A 20,513-nucleotide genomic window follows, 5' to 3' on the forward strand; every position below is an offset into this window, starting at 1 on the left:
CTTCTTCATTAGGCCGAAATTTAAAGGGTTCTCCATAGCTAGGGTTTGTTTCAAGCTTCCAAGCTCCATAGTAAGTGATTCCAAGCCCGCTTTTAATGTTCTTTATGTTTTGGAATCCTAAGCTCGATTAACCTTATGCTAGCAATAATTCAACCTAGGGTTTATATTTGGAAAAATACCCATAGGTGAAATTTGTGTATTTTGATGTTTTATGATAGAATATTGGGTTTTAAATTATGTTAGACAACTTGTGCTACTCGGTTTTTAGTGAAAACGAGTAAAAGGGCTTAATCGGCAAAAATACCTAATAGTCACAAGTATATGTTAGAGAGAGAATTTGATGTTGCCATAGAAGGGAAAAGTGATCAGCATGTTATAAAACATAAGAATAAGGAATAAAGTTTAATTCCCGAGCCTAGGGGCAAAAGTGTAATTATGCAAAAGTTTAGGGGCAAAAGTGTAATTTTTTTAAAGTTCATATTAAATGCTGTTTTGATAAATGTATGTATTAAATAAGATTAATTTGGTATTATAGATCAAGAAAAACGAGATTCAAGTCGTGATCGAGGAAAAGAAAAGATTATGGACTAAATTGCAAAATCTTTATATTTTGGTACCAAGGTAAGTTCATGTGTAAATAATGTAGCATAAATGTTATTTTTAAGTTATTAATGTTAATTATATGATATGCTGATTTTTAATCGTGAAATATTATGCTTTGTGGTTAATGTTGAGTAATATGCAAATTATGTTTACTACTTGATAAATATGAATTGCTACCGAGTATCGGTTCCGATATTCCATGGAAGACGGCAAATGTGAGATCGAGGGAAAAAGCCCGTTTGAACCTTAGGAATAGATTAGGATACAAGTTGCATGTCACTAGGATGGTTGAGCATCCGAGCTCGTTGAGTTGAGTCCAAGTTCACTTATGGATGCAAATGTCCGAACTCGTTGAGTTGAGTCCGAGTTCGTGAGATGTAACTAGGCATCCGAACTCGTTGAGTTCAGTCCGAGTTCATTTATGGATGCGAACGGCCGAGCTCGTTGAGTTGAGTTCGAGTTCACTTAGGGGCGGGTTACATGATTTCTTGATTACATATGTGGCACTTATGTGCAAATTATCCATGTATCTCGAGTTATATTCGATGTGTTCAACGGTGAAATTTCTAGTTTAATGGAAGAGCACTTAAGATATAAGTGACGTTTTGGGTAAGTGTTGTGAAATGGACACTTTGGACAAGTATGTTCTTAACCCTCGGGTTGAAAATAGATACAACAACGATAAGGTGGTAAGATGATGAATGATGTTTAAAGATGTGATATATGTTTTGGTGGTACCATGCTAAAGTTGTTTGGTATATTTGTATTGTTATGTTACTTGTTATTTACATATGAACTTGCTAAGCATTTATGCTTACTCCTTCCTTTTCATTCACTGTAGTTTTGAACAAGCTGGCTCAGGAATCGGGACGGGTTGAAAGTTCGATCACACTATCCAAAGGACTTTTACCTTGGTAAATGGCTTGTACAACTACTTAAGTATGACATGTATAGCAATATACCTATTTTGTGTAAATAATTTATGATATGGCCATGTTTGGTTGAGAAAATGTTTGATATTGATAAGTCATGGTGATGGCTAATTTAGATCATGTTTGATATCATGGAAGTTTAACAGGTTATCTAGTTCATAAAAATTCATGGAAAGATGAAACTTGCCATAAAACAGAATATTGCTGCAGCAATGACATGAATTTGAAAAATCACTAAAAATAGTATAAATAGAACTAAATGATGAGTAAGTTATGAAATTTAAGCTTAATTATTCTATTTTCATATGGATTGAACAAAACAGAATATAAATTATATTTTATGAGATATTTAAACTTTTTTAAACAGGGCGGAGTGATTTCTGGATCCCTGTTCGACTTTAAAATTCATAATAAATTTTACTAAAATAATTAGAAGTTTTTATTCATATGTACAGATTCCTTATTGAGTATAGTTTTAATCGAAACAAATCTCATAGTAATTGAAATTTTTATAGAGATATATCTGATTCGTAATACACAGAGGTCAGAGCAGTCGAACCCTGAAACAGGGGATAGTTTAATTAATAAACTGTACTAATTGGCCCAATAAAAAATTCTAGAAAAAAAATTGTAAATAGATATATGAGTCTAGATTCAGGGAAAATTTACGTATCCTGATTTCGAGTTTTGTAACTCGAGATATGGTTTTTCTTGTAACTGTGACGCGAGTAGCTAGAAAGCTGTGAATGTAGAAACAAATGATTTGAAGTTCTTAAATTGATAAATTATGTTCGGTAACCCCTCAAGCTCGACTTCGGTGATGGTCTCGGGCGTGGGGGCGTTACACCTAGAGGGGGTGGTTGTCTCTGATTCCATTGGCCTTCCCATGAGAAATTTGGGTGGTTCCTCTAACCTGCATTGTAAGTGTTACTATAAGGATTATTTTGAGGTCGAGCATTATTTCCCATATAATTTAATTTCTCATTTTCCATGTTGTCACCATAGGGTGGGTATTCTGAATTGCTCATTCCACCTCCACTTGCATCACACTGCATTACTAGATCAACCTATGAAGAACCAAGTAACCCATCAATTTTTCTATTCAAAAGTTCTACTTGATTAGAGAGCATAGTAACTGAATCGATGTTAAAAACGTCAGTAGCTTTCGTCGGCTTTGTCCTCATGACTTGCCACTAATAATTATTCAGTGACATCTCTTCTATAAATTCATAAGCCTCTTCAGGTGTCTTAGTATTAATAGTCCCACCAGTAGCTGCGTCAATCATCTGTCTAGTCGAAGGATTCAAGCCGTTGTGAAAAGTTTGAACCTGTAGCCAAAGTGGTAACCCATGGTGAGGGCACCTTCTCAATAGATCCTTGTATCTCTCCCATGCATCATAGAGTGTTTCTAAATCTATCTACACAAAAGAAGAAATACCATTCCTTAATTTAGCCATTTTAGCCGGCGGAAGGTATTTAAGCAAAAATTTTTCAGCCATTTGTTCCCAAGTGATGATTGACCCTCGTGCTAACGAGTTCAACCACTGTTTAGCCTTATTCCTCAACGAAAAGGGAAACAACCAACGGCGAATGGCATCATAAAAAACGCCATTGATTTTAAAAGTGTCGCAGAGTTCTAGAAAATTCACTAAAAGAGTGTTTGGATCCTCATCCTGCAAACTATCAAACTGAACAAACTGTTGTATCATTTTAATCGTGTTAGGTTTCAGTTCAAAATTATTTGCAGCAATAGCAGGCCTAACTATACTGGATTCAGTTCATGTTAAATTGGGTTTAGCGTAATCATACATAGTACGAGGAGCAGGATTCTGATTTATTGGATTTGCAGTGATCAGAGGAGGAAACTGATTATTTTGATTTTCAGCCATCACCTCAGTTGTGTGAATATCGTCCCCTCACTCTTCCTCTATGTATCTTAGGCTTCGCCTTATTTCTCTTCGGTTTTTACGAGCTGTGCTTTCGATCTCACTATCAAAAAGTAATGGTCCTGACAGGTTTCTTCTAGTCATAAACTATAAAAACCTGCCAGAAGTAAATGAAAGAAGATTTAGTAATATAAACAACATTAAAATAAAATTTAACTTGCAATAAAATAAATGGCTAAAGTAATAAAAATTAAGCGTTCCTAATATCTTAGTCCTCGACAACGGCGCCAAAAAACTTAATGTGCGTGATAAGTTTTATATTTATGATTGATCGTACTTGAAAACTAACTATTATCACGATAAAGGCAAGCGCACCTATCGAACAAAGAGTATAGCTTATAGCAAGACCTAATGTCGAACCCACGTGAACTAAAAGTACTAGTATTAACCTTCTTTTTATTATCTAGCCTAAAAATAAGAGGATTTGCTTTATCTAAACTAATTAACTAAACTAAGAATGCACAGGAAGTAAATTAGGGAAATACTTTTGGGAAAACTGATTGATTTAAACAATACCCAAGGAAGAATCCACCTAGACTTCACTTGTTATTTGAATCTGAACTAGACGATTTATTCACTTGACTCGATCAATAGAATTCCCTAATTTATATTATTATCTCTCTCGAGACTAACAACGTCTAACCCTAGGTTGATTAATTAAAATCTCTTTCTAGTTAAAACCCGCAGTGTTGCATTAACTCGATCTATGGATTCCCTTATTAGGTTTGACCCTAATCCGATAGATTTATGTCGCCCTATGTCTAGGGGTTCAACCAACTCTGCTTAATTATGCTAGATCTACTCTTAGACAGGGACTGTTGCTCCTCTGAATAAGCACATCAATACTTGAACTAATATCCTGGAATATTAAAGCAAGAATTAAGAATACATAATTAAGAACAAATAAAGTATTTATCATATAATTCAGAAATTAGTAACAAGATTCGTCTTAGGTTTCATCCCCCTTAGGTATTTAGGGGATTTAGTTCATATGTGTAAAAGAAAACATCTCAGAAGAATAATAATAACAAAACATAAAGAAACCCAAAAGCCCCTAAAGGAAATTAAAGGGAGATCTTTAGTCTTCAAGGAGAATCCAGCTTCTAAGATGGATCAATCGGCTTTCTTCGAGTAATTCCTTACCTCCCCCTCCGTGTGTTCTTCTAGGTGCCTTATCGGGTGTTTATATAGGCTTTAGAATGCTTCAAAACCCTCAAAAGTGGCCTTTTTCGAGTAGAACTAGACTTGGGCTCGACAGGGACACGACAGTGTGCCACGCCTGTGTGGGGTGGCTTAGGCCGTGTTAAAGTCTGCTAAATAGGCACGGGCATGTGGTCTACACGTGTGAGGAAGTCCAGGCCGTGTTGATTTCCCACGTTGACCTATTTTCTCCATTTTTGTCCTGTTTCTCACTCTTTTTGTTCTCCTATGCTCACCTAAGTATAAAACATGAAATTAAAGGATTAGGAGCATCAATTTCCACAAATCTAATCATAATTCATCCAAAAATGTGCTAAGCATGCGATAAAAATATGTATAAATTACGACTTATCAATTACCAAGAATATAATAGTTCTCTAATAGTTCTCCCACTAACTTTCTTGTAAACACAAGGCTCATCTTAATTTTTGATAAAACTAAAACCTTTGATTGCATCATTAAAATGAAGACTCCAACTTCGAGAAGCTTGCTTCAATCCATAAATGGATCTTTGTAGGTTGTATATCTTTCTAGCATCTTTTGGATCAACAAAACCTTCAGGTTATGTCATGTACATATCCTCTTCTAGTTTCCTATTAAGTAAAGCTGTTTTGACGTCCATCTGCCAGATTTCATAATCATAAAATGCAACTATTGCGAGCAAGATCCAGATGGATTTAAACATAGCAATAGGAGAAAAAGTTTCATTATAGTCGACACCATGAACTTGGAAAAAACCTTTAGCGACCAATCACCCTTTGTATGTTTATACATTACCATCCATGTATGTTTTTTTTTTCAAAACCCACTTTTACCCTATGGGTTTAACCGTTCCAGGTGGGTCAACCAAGATCCATACTTGGTTTTTTGACAAGGAATCCATCTCATACCTCATTGCCTCTAACCATTTCTCAGAGTCCGCCACCGTTTCTTGATAAGTCCTAGACACATCTTGATCCATAAGAAGAATATCACCATGTGTTGTAATGAGAAATCCATATCTCTCAAGTGCATGGCATTCTCTTAAAAATCTGCATAGTTGCTGTATTTCTACAGTAGTTACTTGTTCGTCAATTTCTTGTGGAACCTGCTATTGTTTTATCTCTGGTTCAGTGGTATTTTGTGGTTCTCGAATTTCTTCAAGTTTAATATTTCTCTCACTTTCTTTTCTAGAGACAAATTCTCTTTCTAGGAAGACACCAGTCCTAGGAACAAACACTTTGTTCTCAGTAGGATTAAAGAAATAATATCCTTTGGTTTCTTTTAGATATCCTACAAATATACACTTTTCAAATTTGGGTTCAAGCTTAGTAGATGTTTGACATTTAACATAAGCTTCACAATCCCAAATATTCATAAAAGACATACTAGGATGTTTCCCAATCCACATCTCATATGGCGTATTTTGAACTAATTTAGATGGAACATGATTCAATGTGAAAGCAGCTGTCTGAAGTGCATATCCCTAAAAGGAAGTCGGTAGATCAGCATGACTCATCATTGATCGAACCATGCCTAACAGAGTTTGATTTCTTCTCTTGAAAACTTTATTCCATTGAGAAGTACTATGAGGAGTATGTTGTGATATTATCCTACATTCCTTCAAAAGGTCATCAAACTCTAGGCTAAAAAATTCTCCACCTCGATTAGATCGAGGTGTCTTAAAATTTTTTCCTAACTAATTTTGTACTTCATTTTTGAATTCTTTGAACATTTCAAGGGCTTCAGACTTGTGGCATATGAGATAAACATACCCATATATACTGAAATCATCAGTGAAAGTAATGAAGTATTGAAATCCACCTCTAGCATGTGTGTTCATTGGTCTACATACATCAATATGTATTAAGCCCCAAAAACCATTAGCTTGCTCACTTTTACTAGTAAAAGGAGCTTTAGTCATTTTTCGCAATCAGCAAGATTCACATACTTCAATTTTTTCGAAAACAAATGAATCCAATAAACCATCTTTATGGAGTTTGGATATGCGTTTCTCATTTATGTGGCCCAAAAGAAAATGCCAAAGATAAGCTTGATTCGAGTCATTTATTTTAGATCTTTTAGTATTTATGTTGTAAATGGGATTAACTTGATCTAAAATATAGAGGTCATTTACCAATTGTGTCTAACCATAGAAAACATTGTTGAGATAAAAGGAACAACAATTATTCTTAAATATTATCTCAAAACCAATTTTGTCTAAACAATAAGAAAGTGAAATAATGTTCTTAGTCAAACTAGGCACAAAATAACAATCTTCTAAACATAAAACAAGACCACTAGGCAAAGACAAAGTATATGATCCTACAACTAATGCAACAACTCTTGCTTCATTTCCAACTCGTAGGTCCACATCTCCTCTAGCCAGAGTCCTACTCCTTTGCAGTCCCCGTACAGAAGTTAAAATAGGAGAACCATAACCAGTATCTAATACCCAAGACGTAGTAGTTATAAATTAATATCAATAACATAAATACCTGAAGTAAATGCTCCGCTTGCTTTGGCATTCTTGACTTCCTAAAGATAAACAGGGCAGTTCCTTTTCCAATGTTCAGTCATACCACAATAGAAGTAGTTTCCTTCCTTAGCCAACCCCCTTTTTTGCTTCAGTGTAGCCTTTCTATTTTTACATTTGGGTCTGCCTTCGCCCTTGGGCTTCGTCTTAGCTTTAGCTTTACCCTTGCCTTTCTTATTACGGGCCATCAGAATGGGCTTGGGTTCAGTCATTTTCATGTTACCTTTAGTAGTTCGCAACATGATGAGTAACTATGACAAAGTCTTCTCAATTTCATTCATATTAAAATTGAGGACAAATTGGCTATAGCTATCAGGCAACAATTGCAGAATAACATCAGTGGTGAACTCTTAGCTATAGCCTATCATCTTAAGAACATGATGTCCTACTGGGCTTTCTTCTACCAACTTACATTAGAAAAGGGCTTTAGAGGTATCGAACCTTTCTTGTCATGCTTACCCCTGATAAAGTTCTTTCAGGTACTCGATCATATCACAAGCAACCATATCCTCGTGTTGCTTTTGAAGCTCAGGATTCATAGTGGCAAGTATAAGACATCCAACATCTGCCATATCATCGAGATGCTTCTTGTAAACATCTCTATTAGCCCTCGAGGCATTAATAGGCGGTTCATTAGGAAGGGATTGTTCAATGACATATGATTTATGTTCTTGTTTGAGGACATTCCTCAAGTTACGAAACCAGTTAAGGAAATTCAAACCATCTAATTTTTCCTTTTCAAGGTTCGATCACAATGAAAGAGAATTTATGTTTGCAGCCATAATATATCTATAATAATGAAAAATACAAGTGAGTAAATTTACCAAGTTTATATTAATCATTAAAGGGACTTTACTAAATGATGCTCCCACTATTTTATTCAAAATTAATAACCTTTATATTTTAATTTCGGAAAGACTTTCTCGAAAGTTTTTCTAGTGGGTAAGGATCCATATTTCACCTCCTCTTAAGTCAGCTTTGGCTTTCCTCTCAAGATTATGGTTATTTAGGTAAGCAACACTTGCTAATTACATTACATGTAACTCTTAAATATTGGGTGAACAACTCTTGTCCTAATCATTTTATGATTTATCCAAATTACTTGCCTCTAGGTTTCTAATATTATTAGAGTAACCTAGTTAAGTCACAAACAAATGTTTTAACCAAAAAATATCACTTGCTTATTCTTTGTGTTTAACCAAGATAAATATTAGTACTTCGATTTAGCAGAACCTACATAGATCGATAGAGGCCTTCACGAGGGCAATGATTGGAGTGCAATGTTTACTTAATATTTTGATTGAAGGAATTTTATTAAGGTTGCATTTCACCAATTATGGTCAACTTTAGTCCATTTATTCCTTTAATTGATCTCATTAATTAATCTTGTTTATAGTTATCAAATTTTAACATACTTAAAATTTGGCATGTTTAAGACATCCATAACATCTCATACATGAATAAATAAAGCAATAAATAAATGCAATAGTTATAGCCCATAAACTAAGGTAGTTCCTCCCAAGCCAATAGGAGAACCAAAAGGAAACCTAAAGGTGTAAGCCGCTTCACAAGCTTCTTTTCTACTTTAGTTGGCCCATCTTTCTTCTCGTCTGGCGCATAACAACTCATACAATTTACAATTTGTAAAAACTCATTTTACATACGAAGGAATGAGATGAGAAGAGAAATATAAGAGAAAAATAGTAAGTTACGACATGCAAGTCATATTTATAAGATTTATAACCTTTTCAAATAATAAAGTAAAAGGGTTATTGGCTATAACCATGCAATTCCAAACACTGTGCAAATCAACCATAACATACAACATACTTGTAAAATAAAATATGTTATGTTTTATTCTTTAGTCAATTGTTAAAAGTAGAACAATAGTAAATCTGGGGATCTGTGAGGCTGTGAATGCCCAAGGTACAGACCTTTTCGTTCAAGTAAAATTCTAAATAGGATTACTGGAGCAACTATTGTTCCCTTTCACGAATCCATGCACGAGGAACGAATCGGGAAGAAAAGGTCTGAAAAATATAACTTTGTACTCTGAAAAATAGGAAGGAACCACTATTGTTTTAATCCCCTTCGCACGCTGCCGATTCAAAGCTACAATAGAATTGTTTTGGCCTCTACGTAGTCTACCCTATTTCGAACAAACAAACAAAAACTCGCTATGTGAATTGGACCGTGTGACACCCCTAATGTGACCCTAGTCGGGAAGTGGTTTCGGGACCACAAACCGAGTCATAAAAATAATTAACCGTCATATTTGATGCTTATTATATGTATATATGCATGTGTGAAAATTTCATATTTGAATTTTGTTAATTGTAAGTGAATTTTATTAAATAGGACCTATGTGAGAAAGTTTAGAAATGTGCTAGGCAATTGTAAAGTGGCCTATTAATGCATGTTATAAAAATGAAGGGTTTGCATGTCAAATTACCCGAAATTTGAGCTAGTGGCCGGCCATGCTATGGGGTAAAACATATTATAAACCTTTTGTGTTAATATGTTGTGGGAAGAATAATAAAAAAATGAGGGGAGTGGGAGGAGAAACCAAAGTTGTTTCATCCTTGCTCCCCCATTTTGCCGTGACTTGAGGAAGGAAGAAGGGAGGAGTTCTCTTGCTTCATGGAGGAGGTTGGGAAGAGCTCAAGAGCTTAGAGGATCAAAGTCGGATAAGGGAAAAGAGAAAGTAAACGAATAGCCGTGGATATCTAGTCGTCGACCACTTCCGAGGTAAGTTTTAAGTGATTAAACGTTGAGTAAATTCAATCATAATAGGACATAATGAGTTGATTTAATAAGATAAGATGTGGCCATGATATGTTTTAGACTCAAATGGTGAGTTCATAAGTGTTTGGACTTGGAAATTTAAGAGCAAATTGTAATATTTTGCTTAGGACAGCAGCAGTAACGTGATTTTAGAAAATCACCATAAATTGATGGTATGGAATTATAGGCTGAATAAAATATGTAATCAAAGATTAATTAGTCTAGTTTCTTATAAAAGAGACCGTGTGAGCAAAGAAATTTCCTATAAAGAGATATTTAAAGTTGAGTGAGACGGTGTCGAATGACTCAAATCCCTGTTTGGTTTTAGAAAATCATTATAATTTGTACAAAAATGGTTATAAGATAAAATTTATATGCTTAGACTCCTTAATGAGTCTAGTTTCAAATGAAATCAAATAGAACACATTTTTAATTCTGTACAATGAGAAATTTGATTCATAGTGAAGAATGGTCAGATTAGTCAAACAGTCAAACAGTGAAACAAGGGAAACTTTCAGAAAACTCTGGTATTGATTGGCCAAACCTAAAATTCTAAAAATTTTATGGATGGAAGATATATGAGTCTATATTCGGGAAAAATTAACGGCAATTGATTTTGAGTTTTGTAGCTCCAGTTATAAATAATTTAGTGACTATCGCTCAGGAAAACAGCTTGTTGTGAATATGTGAATTTGTTGTAAACATTGATGAAATTATTCGAGTTGCTTATAAGCTATTGCTGAAATTGATGTATAAGATATGTATATGTGGTAAAGCTGAATGGTTAGTGTGAAATATATATATGTATGAGATATGTATATGTGGTAAAGCCGAATGGCTAATGTGAAATATGTATGAGATATGTATATGTGGTAAAGCTGAATGGTTAGTGTGAAATATGTATATGTATGAGATATGTATATGTGGTAAAGCCGAATGGCTAATGTGAAATATGTATGAGATAAGTATATGTGGTAAAGCCGAATGGCTAATGCGAAATATATATATGAGATATGTATATGTGGTAAAGCTGAATGGTTAGTGTGAAATATATATATGTATGAGATATGTATATGTGGTAAAGCCGAATGGCTAATGTGAAATATGTATGAGATATGTATATGTGGTAAAGCCGAATGGCTAATGTGAAATATATATATATGAGATATGTATATGTGGTAAAGCCGAATGGCTAATGCGAAATATATATATATGAGATATGTATATGTGGTAAAGCTGAATGGTTAGTGTGAAATATATATATATGAGATATGTATATGTGGTAAAGCTGAATGGTTAGTGTGAAATATATATATATGAGATATGTATATGTGGTAAAGCCGAACGGCTAATGTGAAATATGTATGAGATATGCATATGTGGTAAAGCCGAATGGTCAATGTGAAATATATATATATGAGATATGTATATGTGGTAAAGCTGAACGGCTAATGTGAAATATGTATGAGATATGCATATGTGGTAAAGCCGAATGGTCAATGTGAAATATATATATGAGATATGTATATGTGGTAAAGCCGAATGGCTAGTATGAAATATGTATGAGTTATGTATATGTGGTAAAGCCGAATGGCTAGTGTGAAATATGTATGAGTTATGTATATGTGGTAAAGCCGAATGGCTAGTGTGAAATATGTAGGCGATGTGTGTATATTGTGGCTGAATGACCAAATGTGAAGGGTGTGTATTATTAGATATTTGATGAGGCAAATGAATTACAAATATGATAGTCGATGTGAATGTTGTAACATGTGATTAAATGTACATGAATCTTGGAAATATATTCCGGGTAAGACCCGATGACTACGTGTGGAGATTATGTCCGGGTAAGACCCGATGACTACGTAGAGATTTTGTCCGGTAAGACCCGATAACTTCGTGTGGAGATTTCATCGAGCTAAAGGTCTCGCCGATAATCCGAGTAGAGGTTAAAGCTATAATACTGTAATAAGAATTGCTTAAAAATATATTCAATGCGAAAGGTTAAACAGGTATGTACTCCAAGTTTATATGTGAGCTTGATTTGAACTAAATCATAAGCTAGTTATGTGATGCATACGAGAGCAATCTATGAGACTATTCCTATGATTATGTGACATCGGATCAGTGTGAGAGGTTATGTGAAATTATACAATATATCTATGTCACATGAGCTCACTTTTATGTGAAAGTTTATCGCCTATTGTATATGATGAGATGTGCATATTCAAGAAAGGGATGGTATGCAGAAGGAAGAGTGAAATAAAAATACGAACAACTATGTTATAATTTGATTGTTATCTGTTGTCCTTGCTTAAAACTTACTAAGCATTGTAATGCTTACTCCGTTTACTTTGTTTTCTCTGTTTTATAGATCTCATTTGAAGCTACTGTGCTCGGGATCGTCAAGAACCAATCACACTATCACTATCTACGCATGTTTCTTGTTATGTTTAGAATTATTTTATGGCATGTATAGAATAGGCCAATGGTCAAGAATATTTTGGTTAATGTATATAAGCCATGCGAAAATGACATCTTTTGAATGGGTACTTATAGGAGTTTAAATTGTATCCCTGACTGTCTTTTGTAACACCCTGTACCCGAGACCGTTGCCGGAGTCGAACACGAGGTGCTAACTGACTTAATTCATTTACTCTCACAGTTCATTTAAAAATTTTCCAGACGACTGGCTGACTGCGTCACTGTCACCTTAAAAATCATAACTTGAGTTCCACAACTCGAAAGTCAGTTTCAAAATTTTTCCCCGAAACTAGACTCATATATCCATCTACAGATTTTTTTATAAAATTTTTGGTCGGGCCAATTAGTACAGTTTATTAGTTAAAGCCTCCCCTATTACAGGGTGCGACTACACTGACCTTCATGCATTACGATTTGGATATCTCCCTGTACAGGGCTTCAATACTGACGCTGTTTGTTTCTATAGAAACTAGACTCAAAAATTAATCTATAAATATATGGCATGACTTCTAACTATCTCTGGTTAATTTATAATGAATTTCCAAAGTCAGATCAGGGGATCCAGAAACCGTTCTGGCCCTGTCTCACGAAAACTTTAACATCTCATAATATACTGTTCATATGAATGTTTCGTTACTTTTCTATGAAAATAGATTAATCAAGGTTCGATTACATAATTTATTCGCTATTTAATTACATTCCTACTATTTTTAGAGATTTTTCACATCCACATCACTGCTGCTGCCAGCATCTATTTTTAAGGTAAACTTTACCTATTTCATGATCCTCCATGGATCAACTAGAGTTTGTCATACATATACCAAAAGTGATCATGAATAACCATTCCCATGACTAACCGTTACCAACATTTCCATACCTCTCGACGGATGACATACAAAACGATTATAATGCTATGATCAAAGTATACTTAAGCCATTTTCGCATGGCTATCCAAATTTACACAAAACCGAAAGGTACATGACCTACAACAAAAGGGTAGTCCTATACATTAACCAAAATATCCTCTCACTACTAGTCTATTCTATACATGCCATAAGATATTCCAAAACGTAGCAGTACCAAACAGTGGATGGTGATAATGTGACTAGTTGCTGACGATCCCCGAGCCTGTAGCTTCCAAATGAGATCTATAAAACAGAGGAAACAAAGTACACGGAGTAAGCATTACAATGCTTAGTAAGTTTTAAGCAGTGTCAACAGATAACAATCAAATTATAACATAGTTGTTCGTATTTTTATTTCACTCTTCCTTAGCATCATGCAATGTCAACCAATCCATACCCAAAATAACATCAAATTCATCAAACGGCAACAACATCAAGTCAGCCGGAAAGTAATGACCCCGAATCATTAAAGGGCATTTCTTGCTTACTTTATCAACTATCACGCATTTGCCTAATGGGTTCGACACTCTAATCATAAATTCTGTGTTCTCAACAGGTATTTTCATACTAGACACCAGTTTAATGCATACGTATGAATGAGTATAACCAGGATCAATCAAAGCAATAACATTAATATCATAAAGAGAAAATGTACCGGTAATCACATCGGGTGAGGAAGCATCTTCACGCGCTTTAATAGCATAAGTTCTAGCTGGAGCTCTTCCCTCAGATCTAACTGCTGCATCTCGGCTACATTCTTCGCTTGTTTCACTTCCAGCTTTTCTCGGATACCTTCCCCTCGAGTTTGCACCACTAGTTTTTACACTCGAAATTTTTCTTTCTCACTCTCTCAGGCGTCTCTAATAAAATGATCCAGAGAACCACATCGAAAACATTCATTTGCTCTGCACGGACCAAAATGATTTCTACCACACTGCTGGCACTCGGGTTTAACAAATCTCGAGTTCCCTACACTGGCTGCAGAAGTATTCTGAGATTTAGAACCCATATTCTGCTTCTTAAAATTTCCATATGATTGCCCAGTTGAAACTTGGGAACGAGGATTCATATTTCTTGACTTTCCAGGTTGTTGTGAAGGTGCCTTACTCATTGGCCTTTTCTTCCAATTTTGTGTCTCAGCCTCTACCTTCCTCTTCTCTTTAAGTAGTTCTTCAGCCTTACAAGCTCGATCAACTAGGACTACCATTTCTTTCAGTTCAAGGATCCCGACAAATACTTTAATGTCTTCATTGAGCCCGTCTTCAAATCGTCGGCACATCTTGGCTTCTGTAGGAACATATTCCCTGGCATACTTACTCAATCGAACAAACTCTCTTTCATATTCGAGATCGTCATATTACCTTGCTTCACTCAAGAAACTCTTTACATTTCGATCAATAAATCTTTCACTAATATATTTCTTCCAAACTCTTCTTGAAAGAATTCCCGTGTTACCCTCTCTTTCGGTACCACCAAATCAAAGTCTTCCACCAATTATAGGCTGAATCTCTCAACAAAGATGTAGCACATTTCAAACATTCTTCGTGTACAAGATAATTCATCAAATACCGGATAGAATTTTCAAGCCGAACTCGCTTTCTCGCATCATCATCAATATTTGCTCTAAATTCTTCAGCCCCTTGTTTACTTAATTCTATCAACGGGGTTCTGTGAAATTTTATGATATCCACTCCTTGAGGCATTGGGGGCATAGGTTGAGGAATTGCGGGAGGTGGGGAGGTCGTACATTTGGGTTCGTGACGAACGAACTCGATGTACCATGCACTCATCATTTGGAGAAAGGCTTCCGATCCCTTTCTCCTCCTCCCCGACCAACATGAGGAGGTGGGTTTTCAGTTGCACTTGCCCTTCAAATGAGTGGCGCATTACTCTCTACTTCATCGCCACAACTGGATCGGGATCCATTTACTATATAAAAATCATTTAAAAGGTCAAGTCGTCACACTATCACAATTCATACATATGGCATGTATAGTAAAATCCGTACATACAACACGTAGTCCGAGAACCGACTAAACCTACTCTGATACCACTAAATGTAACGCCCCCACGCCTGAGACCATCACCGGAGTCAAGCTTGAGGGGTTACCGAACATAATTTATCAATTTAAGAACTTCAAATCATTTGTTTCTACATTCACAGCTTTCTAGCTACTCGCGTCACAGTTACAAGAAAAACCATATCTCGAGTTACGAAACTCTAAATCAGGATACGTAAATTTTCCCTAAATCTAGACTCCTATATCTATTTACTAATTTTTTTTCTAGAATTTTTTATTGGGCCAATTAGTACAGTTTATTAATTAAAGTATCCCCTGTTTCAGGGTTTGACTGCTCTAACCTCTGTGTATTACGAATCAGATATATCTCTATACAAAATTTCAATTACTATGAGGTTTGTTTCGATTAAAACTAGGCTCAATAAGGAATCTGTACATATAAATAAAAACTTCTAATTATTTTAGTAAAATTGATTATGAATTTTTAAAGTCAGAACAGGGGATCCAGAAATCACTCTGGCCTTGTTTCGTAAAAGTTTAAATATCTCATAAAATATAATTTATATTCCTATTTTGTTCAATCCATATGAAAATAGACTAATTAAGCTTAAATTTCATAACTTACTCATCATTTAGTTCTATTTATACTATTTTTAGTGATTTTTCAAATTCATGTCATTGCTGCAAAGCAATATTCATTTTATGGCAAGTTTCATCTTTCCATGAATTTTTATGAACTAGATAACCTGTTAAACTTCCATGATATCAAACATGATCTAAATTAGCCATCACCATGACTTATCAATATCAAACATTTTCTCAACCAAACATGGCCATATCATAAAATTATTTACACAAAATAGGTATATTGCTATACATGCCATACTTAAGTAGTTGTACAAGCCATTTACCAAGGTAAAAGTCCTTTGGATAGTGTGATCGAACTTTCGACTGTCCCGATTCCCGAGCCACTTGTTCAAAACTACAAGTGAATGAAAAGGAAGGAGTAAGCATAAATGCTTCGCAAGTTCATATGTAAATAACAAGTAACATAACAATACAAATATACCAAACAACTTTAGCATGGTACCACCAAAACATATATCACATCTTTAAACATCATTCATCATCTTACCACCTTATCGTTGTTGTATCTATTTTCAACCCGAGGGTTAAGAACATACCTGTCCAAAGTGTCCATTTCACAACACTTACCCAAAACGTCACTTATATCTTAAGTGCTCTTCCATTAAACTAGAAATTTCACCCGTTGAACACATCGAATATAACTTCGGATACATGGATAATTTGCACATAAGTGCCACATATGTAATCAAGAAATCATGTAACCCGCCCTAAGTGAACTCGGACTCAACTCAATGAGCTCCGGGCGTTCACATCCATAAATGAACTCGGACTCAACTCAACGAGTTCGGATGCCTAGTTACATCTCACGAACTCGGACTCAACTCAACGAGTTCGGACATTTGCATCCATAAGTGAACTTGGACTCAACTCAACGAGCTCAGATGCTCAACCATCCTAGTGACATGTAACTTGTATCCTAATCTATTCCTAAGGTTCAAACGGGCTTTTTCCCTCGATCTCACATTTGCCGTCTTCCATGGAATATCAGAACCGATACTCGGTAGCAATTCATATTTATCAAGCAGTAAACATAATTTGCATATTACTCAACATTAACCACAAAGCATAATATTTCGCGATTAAAAATCAGCATATCATATAATTAACATTAATAACTTAAAAATAACATTTATGCTACATTATTTACACATGAACTTACCTTGGTACCAAAATATAAAGATTTTGCAATTTAGTCCACAATCTTTTCTTTTCCTCGATCACGACTAGAATCTCATTTTTCTTGATCTATAATACAAAATTAATCTTATTTAATACATACATTTTTCAAAACAGCATTTAATACGAACTTTAAAAAAATTACACTTTTGCCCCTAAACTTTTGCATAATTACACTTTTGCCCCTAGGCTCGGGAATTAAACTTTATTCCTTATTCTTAAGTTTTATAACATGCTGATCATTTTTCCCTTCTATGGCAACATCAAATTCTCTCTCTAACATATACTTGTGACTATTATGTATTTTTGCCAATTAAGCCCTTTTACTCGTTTTCACTAAAAACCGAGTAGCACAAGTTGTCTAACATAATTTAAAACCCAATATTCTATCATAAAACATCAAAATACACAAATTTCACCTATGGGTATTTTTCCAAATATAAACCCTAGGTTGAATTATTGCTAGCATAAGCTTAATCAAGCTTCCGGGATTCCAAAAACGTAAAGAACATTAAAAACGGGGCTTGGAATCACTTACTATGGAGCTTGGAAGCTTGAAACAAACCCTAGCTATGGAGAACGCTTGAAATTTCAGCCTAATGAAGAAGATGGACAAAAATTGGCTTTTAATTTTGTTTTTAATTCATTTTAATAACTAAATGACCAAAATACCCTTACTACTAAACTTTCCAAAAATTCCTTCCATGTCCTAATTTTGTCCATGAACTTAAAATTGGTCAAATTTCTATTTAAGACCTCCTCATTAATAGTCCAAAACAATTTCATACTAAAAACTTCTAGAATGCAAGTTTTGCAACTTATTCGATTTAGTCCCTATTTTCAATTTAAGCACTTTAGGCATAGAATTTAATCACGAAATTTTCACACAATCATGCAATCATATCATAAACATCAAAATCATTGTAAAATAATGATTTCTATCTCAGATTTGTGGTCATGAAACCACTATTCCGATTAAGCCCTAATTCAGGATATTACACTAGGCTTCCAACAACAACTTTATCAGCAAGAGAAAAAGCAGAACCTTGAGGAGATGATGACAAAATTTATTTTAGTAGAGGAAACCCGTTTTCAGAACACTGAAACTGCACTTAAAAATCAGCAAGCATCGATCCAAGGGCTCGCGAATCAAATTGGACAACTGGCTAAGATGATTTCAGAAGGACCACCAAGAAGTCTACCTAGTAACACCAAACCCAATCCAAAAGAGCATGTGAAATTAGTTACAGTTGGAAGTGGGAAAGTGTTAGCTGAATCTGGAAAGAAGCCACCATAAAAAGCTAACAGAACTGAAGGAGAGGAAGAGAAACCTAAAAACAAGAACAATCCAATGCCAAAAAAATATAAACCACCAGTCCCATATCCAGCAAAGTTGAAGAAAGACCGCATGGATGCAAAATTCGGTAAATTTCTTGAACTTTTTAAACAACTCCATATTAACTTACCTTTTGTTGAAGCTATATCGCAGATGCCTACATGTGCAAAATTTTTAAAGGAGCTTCTAACAAATAAAAGGAAGTTTGAAGACTTATCTACAGTGGAACTTAACGAGGAGTGCTCGGCCATACTTCAAAATAAACTGCCAACCAAACTGAAAGATCTAGGAAGTTTTACTATTCCCTGCTTAATTTGTAGTTTGAATGTTGATAAGGCACTAGCTGATTTAGGCGCTAGCATTAATTTGGTTCCATATAAAATGTTTAAACAACTAGGTCTTGGGGAACCTAAACCCACTAGGATGAGTATTCAACTAGTTGATAGATCTGTTAAATATCCTAGGGGTATTATAGAGGACGTACTTGTAAAAGTAGATAAATTTATATTCCCTATTGATTTTGTTGTGCTTGACATGGATGAAGATGTTGAAGTACCTCTAATCTTAGGTCATCCATTTTTAGTCACTACTAGGGCTGTTATTGATGTGAGCGATGGTAAACCAGTACTTAGAGTAGGTGACGAGGAGATTATTTTCAAAATTTATGATGCCATGAGATTTTCTAGGAAACAGGATGGCTCATGTTATTTTAATGACTCTATTAATCATGCTACTCAAAATTCTTTTTAGGAAATCGTATATAAGGACACGTTGGAATTGTGTCTTGCCTAAGGAGAGGAGGTGGATGATGATGATTGTAAGATAGGTAAGATAAAAACTGAACTAAATTCCAATGAACCCTTCCCAAGACAAGCAGAATATGAGGGTATTAAGGTAAACGATGGACTTAAGCAAAAACCCTTTATTAAAGAACCTCTCAAACTAGAACTTAAACAATTGCCAAATCACTTGGAATACGCATTCCTTGGAAATAATTCTACATTACCAGTGATTATTGCTTTTAACTTGCAACCCGAGGAGAAAGAGGAATTACTCCAAGTATTAAGAGAACATTAAAGAGCCATAGCTTGGAAAATTTCTAACATTAAAGGGATTAGCCCTTCTTTTTGCACCCACAAAATTTTAATAGAGGATGAATATAAGCCATGTGTGCAAGCTCAAAGACGACTGAACCCCAACATGAAAGAAGTTGTTAAAGCTGAGGTAATTAAACTACTAGATTCTAGAATTATTTATCCTATTTCTGATAGTTCTTAGGTAAGTCCAGTGCAGGTTGTTCCTAAGAAAGGAGGCATGACTGTTGTAGTCAATGAGAAGAATGAATAAATCCCAGCAAGCACAGTCGCGGGTTGGAGAGTTTACATTGACTATAGGAAGCTGAATGACACCACAAGAAAAGATCACTTTCCCCTGCCATTCATTGACCAAATGTTAGAAAGATTATCAGGGCACATGTACTACTACTTTTTAGACGGACTCTCTGGCTATTTTCAAATCCCAATAGCTCCTAAAGATCAAGAAAAGATGATATTTACATGTCCATACGGTACATTTGCTTATCGTAGAATGCCTTTTGGATCATGTAATGCTTTTGCTACTTTTCAGCGCTGCATGATGGCCATTTTTTATGAACTCGTAGAAGACATCATGGAGGTATTTATGGATGATTTCTCGGTATTCAGTAACTCTTTCCATCTTTGCCTTAAAAATTTAAAATGAGTTTTAATAAGATGTGAGGAAGAAAACCTTGTGCTTAACTGGGAAAAATGTCACTTTATGGTTCAAGAAGGTATTGTGTTAGGATATAAAATTTCTAGTAAAGGGATTGAGGTTGATAAATCTAAGATTGAAACCATTGAAAAACTTCCTCCCCCTAGTTTTGTCAAGGCTATCAGAAGCTTTTTAGGACATGCTAGGTTTTATAGAGGATTTATTAAAGAAT

The 20,513-nt window shown here is 35.0% G+C and overlaps 1 non-coding gene across 1 annotated transcript; it reads left to right on the plus strand.

Moving 5' to 3' along the window:
- The first annotated feature begins 2,879 nt into the window (after window positions 1–2,879).
- LOC128287371 (small nucleolar RNA R71) lies at window positions 2,880–2,986 on the plus strand. The gene has a single exon (XR_008278071.1). It is a non-coding gene; the product is annotated as a small nucleolar RNA R71 (small nucleolar RNA).
- The last annotated feature ends 17,527 nt before the right edge of the window (window positions 2,987–20,513 follow it).

Source organism: Gossypium arboreum, chromosome 13 (genome assembly GCF_025698485.1).
Source record: "Gossypium arboreum isolate Shixiya-1 chromosome 13, ASM2569848v2, whole genome shotgun sequence".
In the NCBI taxonomy this organism is placed as follows: domain Eukaryota; kingdom Viridiplantae; phylum Streptophyta; class Magnoliopsida; order Malvales; family Malvaceae; genus Gossypium; species Gossypium arboreum.